Here is a 7,355-nt window from a genome sequence, read left to right on the forward strand (position 1 = left end):
CCCTCCCTTTCTTTCTATTCTCAGTGCAAGGAGGGAGGGACTTTGGGGGTGCTGTGTGTCAGTGCCTGCTGCAGAGGGTACCTCCAGCACTTCTGGAGGGCAGACCAGGATGAGCCCATGGAGCTTTATGGAGAAGACAGGACAAAGTCCTCGGCCTCAGGCCGCGCTGTCTGATGGTCTGTTTGCAATCTGCAGGTGCCAGATGCTGCTGCAGAGATAAGAGCAGACTTGAAATAACACAGAAGTTCCTCCTCGATATCACTCCCAGCAATTTCTTTCATTTACTTTGGCATTATCCCTTCACTGCTGTCATAATGCTGCTGCCATAATGCTACCACAGCCCTTCACCACCCACTTCTTCCAACCACACATAAATCGGAATGGGATCAGCATCTTTTTCCTCTTTTTTTTTTTTTTTCTTTCCCTTATTTCCTGACATGTTTTAAAATGCCCTTTATTTACCCAAATGCAATAAAAGCAATGACTCAGCTAGCAATAAACCAGCCCAAACCCATGAGCATGGCAGCCCCAGGGGCTCCCAAGGAAAATGCACCCGTGGCTGCACTGCTGCAGGCACACGGATGCTGCGGTGACAATCGCAGCCCATCACCGATGCTCCAGGTGATGTCTGAGAGAGGTTCTGGTATTCCTGTCCCCTTCCCAGAGCCCGTGTCTCGCCCCCAGCTCCGGAGCAGTGCTCTCATGGCCCAGGCCACCGGCGAGGTGCTGTGTGAGGTGGCAGAGGGGAGGGTGGACACCATCACCTGGAAGAAGGACGGGCAGCCCCTGCCCCCGGACAGAGGCTTCCTCCTCTCCAGCAGCCGCAGCGTTCTGTACCTGAGGTCGGCGGGGAAATCGGACTGTGGCTCCTACTCCTGCAACGCCAGCAACAGGATAAGCTGGGAAGAAACCTCCCTGAACATCACGGTTACAGGTGATGGCTGCTGTGGTTTCGCCTCCCATCACTCTTCCTTCTCTCACCCTTCCCTGGGGATCCCTGGGTGGTTTCATCCCATGCCTCTGCCTCCATCCCCCAAGGTTCAGCTGCCCTCTCATGAGGTTGTGCCCCACGTGCTGTTAACAGGAGCTCCCCATGGTAGGATGATCAGCAGCAATTCCCAGTCTCTGATCCCACCAAAGCACAATCCTTGGCAGGACGGATGGCAGGAGATTGGCTGCTCCCTCTCAGAGAAGGTCCCAGGTTGATGGCCCCTGGCCAAGGTGATGGTGAGCAGAACATGGGGGGTGAGGGGGGGTGGCCAAGAAAGCCTGTGGGCAACACTTGTCCCAGGTTGGACATTCCATGGACCACAGCCTGCAGCACAAAGCGCTGATTTGACACCAGGTGGCAAATGAATTGAATGTGTCCTGGTGACAGAGAAGCCCCATGGCCCACCAGAGCCACCCTTGCTGGGCCCAGCGATGGTCGCACTCCCAACTCCTCGGGTTTGTGTTTTCCAGGTCTCTCCCCTCCCTTGCAGGATGTGCTGAGGATCGCGGTGGTTGCTGTGGTCTTTGCTGCTGTCTCAGCATGGGGACTGATCGTTCCCATCTGCCAGTCTGAAAAGCTCCGGATAAGTGAGTCCAGTCAGGGCAACTGAACCCTCATGTGGTTTGTGTTGGAAGGGGCCTTCAAGCTCATCCAGTTCCAATCCCCTGCCACGGGCAGTGACACCTTCCACTAGAGCAGCTTGCTCCAAGCCCCTGTGTCCAACCTGGCCTTGAACACTGCCAGGGATGGGGCAGCCACAGCTTCTCTGGGCACCCTGTGCCAGCACCTCAGCACCCTCACAGGGAAGAGCTTCTGCCTAAGAGCTCATCTCAGTCTCCCCTCTGGCAGGTTCAAGCCATTCCCCTTGTCCTGTCCCTGCAGGCCCTTGTCCAAAGCCCCTCTCCAGGTTTCTTGTAGCCCCTTTAGGCACTGGGGGCTGCTCTAAGGTCTCCTCTTAAGGAGCCTTCTCTTCTCCAGGCTGAACAAGCTTGGTTAGATCCTGGTACTTCCCAAACATTTTTATTCCAGGCGGTTGAGGTGCTGACTGACACCTTTGGGGAAAAAAACATTTCTCGGGATTTTAATTTTTGGTTTTTGTGGGGTTTATGTTTTACTATTACAAGGCTCCACTTTCAAGAGGTTGTGTTTAATTCTCATCCTGGGGGGAAACAGAGCCCTTTCCAGCTCCCCTCACTAAAGAGCAGGTCCAACCCAGAAGGGATCCCCCAGCACCCTGGGTGGGCACAGGCTGCACCCCAAGCTGAGGCAGGGACCCAGCAGGGGCTGGCGCAGGAAGCCCTGGGGCTCGCAGCTCACCCCGCGCTGCTCTGGTGCACAGGGGGGGAACTATGGCGATGGCTCAGCGCCTACACCTGCGGGCTGGTGTGCATCGCCTCCGTCCTGGCTGGCGTCGCGGGCGGCCTCTGGATGCGAGAGGAAGGTAGGACGTGGCTGCGGGTGGCTGGGGGCAGGGGGTGGTGCTAGGAAGACTTTACCCTGGAGCACAGAGAAACAATCTCTGACCTGCAGACCATGTGGGGTGAAGACCTCATGGGAGGTGTCTGGTGGGGTCAGGCAGGAAGGCAGTGCCCCCAGAGGGAGGGTCACACAGCTAAACTCATGGGATAGACCCAGCCAGAACAACCCGTGTCTTTCCCCATGTGTGATCTCAGCTAGTCATGGGGGCCTGCACCTCCATACGCATTACAAACCCATGCATGCAATTAATATAGTTACTCCCCTTTCCCCAGAGCCCTTGGGAGGGCTAATTGCAGAAGGGCAGTTACAGTGACCAAGAGATGGAAAGGCTGCTTGCAAGAACAGCTTGAAAAGGCTGTGAGAGAGTGGGAAAGGGATATGATGGAGGGTTACAAAGTGATGAAGGTGGTAGACAGATGCTCTGCCCTGTCCTGTTTTCTTTCAGGCCCTTCTATTGCAATCATATTGCCAGAGATTGCCCTTACGTACATCATGGTGGTAACCTTCCTTGTCTCCACCACCGTGACCTGCCAACCTACAAATCTCACCCAGCTGAAAAGCAAAGCAGGTGATCTGTTCCACCAAGGATGGCAAGGAGGGAAGGAGGGAGGGGAAAATGGTCCATTGGGGGTTATTTTGCCCAAAATCTCATTCTTCCTTTTTTTTTAAACTGAAACCTGTATTTCTGCATCTGTGCTCCTCAGGCTGGTGGGTTCCACACCAGATCACAGGTGAGGGCAGAGCCCCATCTGCATCCCGTACCACATGCTAACATGACTCTGTTGTCTTCCCCTGGGCAGCGCAGCGCACAATGGGCTACGCTGCTCCCGGAGGAGTGGTTGTGGTGGTGCTGACGACCAGCTTCCTCATCAAGAGCATCTGCCACCGCCACGGTGAGAGGGGTTGCTCCAGGGACCACCCCACACACTGAGGCTAAAGCTTGTACGTGATACGTAAATCCCAACGTCCCTTCAACTTGGCCGCTGGGAGTTAGACTCAAACCAAATCCAGCAAATTGGGGTTTTCAGGGAAGTGAAATCTTTGCAAAAGCAAAACTAGGTTTTCAGCACCCCCCTCTTCATTTATTTTCCCTTGTTTTGCACATGTGCATGTTTCACAGTGATTTGCCTTTCCCCTCTATCACCTTCTGCCTCAATGGTGTTTAGTGCTGACTCCTGGCTTTTCTGCCCACAGAAGAAGGATGCACGGACTTCACGGACGTGACCATCCTCACGGTCAGCACAGCGGCCGTGTCGGCCCTCCCACTCCTCGCCATCTTCCTCTGCTGTAAGTCTCCTGCTCCTTCAGTTCCCTGCCCCTCCAAGTGCTCTATATCCAGCCAGCTGGTCTCCCTCTGACCCCATGGGATCAAGCAGCCATCAGAATCATTTAGGAACTATTTATTTGGCTTTCGTGAAGGCCCCAAGACCTCTCCGTTGCCCCTTTCCCTTCCCTGGAGAGCCCCAGGCACCATCCCAAGCACAACATCCCATCCTGTGCGTTCGGTGCCTCCTGTACGCTTTCTCCTGCTGCCTGAGAACAGACTTGTCCTTTCACAGATCACACAACTCAGGGGTGGCTGAAGGAACGTGACACCCGTTGGGCGGACATGGAGAGGTAGAGCCTCTATTGCCTTTTTCCAAATAAATTCATACCATCTAGAAGTAAAAAGAGCGGGATACGGAAACTACCCTGTGCTTTGCGTTAAGTCCTAGACCCCAAGAAAGACACAGCCCAGTGCTGCTGTCGCAGCCCCTGATTTCACAGTGGGTTCAGTGGGTAACTCCATGGAGGTCCCCAACCAGCAAGGCGCTTGAGTCCCTGCTCAAATCTCCCCACAGATTTCTTCCCTCATGGCCTCAGCCTGGCATCTTTAAGCCTTAATTCCTGCTGGTTTCATAGAATTATAGAATCCTAGAATGGTTTGGGTTGAAGGGACCTTCAAGCTTGTCCAGTTTCAACCCCCTGACTGGGGCAGGGACACCTTCCACTGGAGCAGCTGGAAACACCGTCTGCTGCAGCCCCAGCAACCTGCTGTTGAGGCTGCCCTTGCTGCCCGCTGCCAGCATTGCTGGCAGGTGCTCTGCCGCTTGCCCACCGCTCCTCAGTGTGGGCTGAGTGCCTGGGACCTTGCTGCTGTTGGCTGCACGGACAGTGTCTGTTCTTGTTGAATTATGGGAGATGTCCTTGTGCTTTTCTGCATGTTTGTTCAAAAGTCTTACAAAAGCCACCTTGAGTCAGGTTTATGTTTCAAGCCTTGCCTTTGCAGGGCTGAAATTTCAGGCCTGTAGTAAGTACAGGCAAGAATCACAATGGGCTGAGCATCAGCATGAAAAGTCCTATATTTCTGCTGCTTTTTCTGATGTACAAGTGTCTAAAACAGCCTTAAACTGTCATCCTAGATACCCTGCCATAAAACGTCAGGTTAGGAGCAGCCTTGAGTAGGTGCTTAGGAGTAGGTCTCCATCCCCCATAGTCTGTCTCCATCCTCCAAGGTAAGATCAGCTATACTTAGGTCACTTGTTAACATCTGGAGAATTTCAGTAGTTTGAGAGAGATTCCATACCATCTCCAGGTGATCTGTCCCAAAATGAACTATTCTTAGTGGTGGAAGTTTCCGTTGGTACCTAATCAGAAGCCTTCAGGATGCACTTTAAACCTATTACTACTTCCATCCCCATGAAAGAGATCCTTTCCTTCCTTCTTGTAGCAGCCATTCCTCTAAATCAGAGGGCCAAGTGTGTACCTTGCCCTCTTCATCTCATCATCTAAAAGGTAGGTTTGCAAGTTTAAGCCACCTATATGGGCTCCTCTAAGTCATGCAAAGAGCCAAGCTGGCTCATCCTCTCAGAGCTGAGGTGAATCACTTGTTGAAGGTACTTGTTCTTCGGATCTGTAAAGGGAAACCCAGGCATCGGAAAGAAATCCTACAGGGGTAGTGAGATTGTTTCAACTCCAGCCTCTAGGCAGATAATAATGTGTTTAAGACTCCCATATAAATTCGGCTGTAGTAAGTACTGTTGTGTTGTGGGCTGCCTAAGTTATCATCAGCAGAGCTTCAGAGATCTAAGGAATTCATTGTGTTGATGGGTGACAGGTACAGCCTTGCAGCACTGGTACTTTAATGTATGTACAGGTTTTACTGTGTTCTTCCTTCCATCAGATCATCAAAGATGGGGAGGAGCACGATGATCTCACTGAAGTAGCAAAGCTTTTCAACATCCACGAAGACTAAACTCTGGAAAAGAAACACCACAATAGGTGTGAGGAGGGCAGCGGGGGCCACTGTCTGTGTGCACCCCTTCCCCTTCAGACTCCTTCCTCTGAGTACATGAGAATATTGCCAGTCAGCTACAGTTCTGATCTTTGCAGCAATAAAGTCAGACTGTTCTAAGTTAAATAACTTTGTCCTCTAGCTGTGCATTGCTGGCTTTGAAAGGGGAGTATGCTGCACGCTGTTGCCAGGTTTTCCCTCATGTCAGTAGTGGAGAAGCCTGCGGAGCAACCTCTTTCCTTGCAGCACTTCCCAGCTGCTGAGCTTGCAGTCCTGCTGGCTCTTGGCAGCGTGTGCTGCCCATGCAGGAAAAGCGCATCCCGATGGGATGAAACAGTGTGTGATGGAGTGGCTCCCACGTCAGCTGGCTTTTGAAGCCTGCAGCGTGCTGCAGCCCAGTGACCAGAATGAGAGGGATGCAGAAGGGATGTGAGAATAAGGAGCGAGGCTTGGAGCTACTAAGGCCGGAGATAAGGAACTAAATTATGGGAGCAATGGAGGAGGTGCACTTGCACGTGTTTGGAAAGCACAGGCTGAACTGGGTGGGGAGAGCCACTCACGGGAGGTGCTGCACCCAGAGGTATAATGATGTCAGGAGCATGTTATCAGCACTCCAGCCCCCATGTAGGAACTTGGGATCTGTTATCTCGGAGCTGTTGGCTGTGCATGCCAATCCAGCAGGTGCTGTGGCAGGTCGCGTTCGACCTGCCAGCCCCTACCCTGCCCCTGCTCCCGCTCCCGCCAGCACTGGGCTGTGGGAGATGTGGGCTTGGGGCCCAAAAGAGCGTGACAACACAGGAGCAGACACTCCGTCTGCCACCGTTGGTGACAATGGCACCCCAGCCACCACTTCAGTCAGAGAGAGCTGTCAGCAGGTGCTGCAGGCTGCTACCTGTGATGGGGAGCCAGGGACCCCGCTAGCAGCCAGCAGCATGGCCGGACCCAGCACACAGCAGGGCTGCAGGGGCACAAACAAGAACAGACACTGTCCGTGCAGTCAACAGCAGCAAGGCCCCAGGCACTCAGCCCACACTGAGGAGCGGTGGGCAAGCGGCAGAGCACCTGCCAGCAATGCTGGCAGCGGGCAGCAAGGGCAGCCTCAACAGCAAGTTGCTGGGGCTGCAGCAGACGGTGTTTCCCCTGCGTCTGCCCCCGCTGCCCCACATCAAGATTTCAGAGCAGCCAAAGAGGAGCTGCCTGGCCGGAGCTCCTGAGAAGCACTGGGCACCTCTCCCTCCTATTGCACCGGCATGAGGTTCCCATCGATGCAGGCAGGAATATCTCTCCCCCGCCCCGTGCTCTCCCTCTGCCCTGTCCCTTCCTCTCTCCCCCTCTCTCCCTCGTTCTCTCTTTCATTAATGCATTCTCCACTTTCCATTATTTATTAACTTCCTTCCTTTGTTTTATTTAGAAAAAACAAATTAAATAACAGTGGTTACGTGGAGCTCAGCCCCTCCTGCCCCAGTGCTTTGGGCCAGGCTAAAACTTCCCTGACCTTCTCTCACCTCCTTCTCTTCCTCAGCTGAGGCAGAGGCTCTACCCCACGGCTGCAACCCCCCCCCGACACCCCTCACTGCCCCCAGCACATCCCACCTCCCCATTAGTGCTTGC

Source organism: Psittacula echo (assembly GCF_963264785.1).
Source record: "Psittacula echo genome assembly, chromosome: 8".
NCBI classification, from domain to species: domain Eukaryota; kingdom Metazoa; phylum Chordata; class Aves; order Psittaciformes; family Psittacidae; genus Psittacula; species Psittacula echo.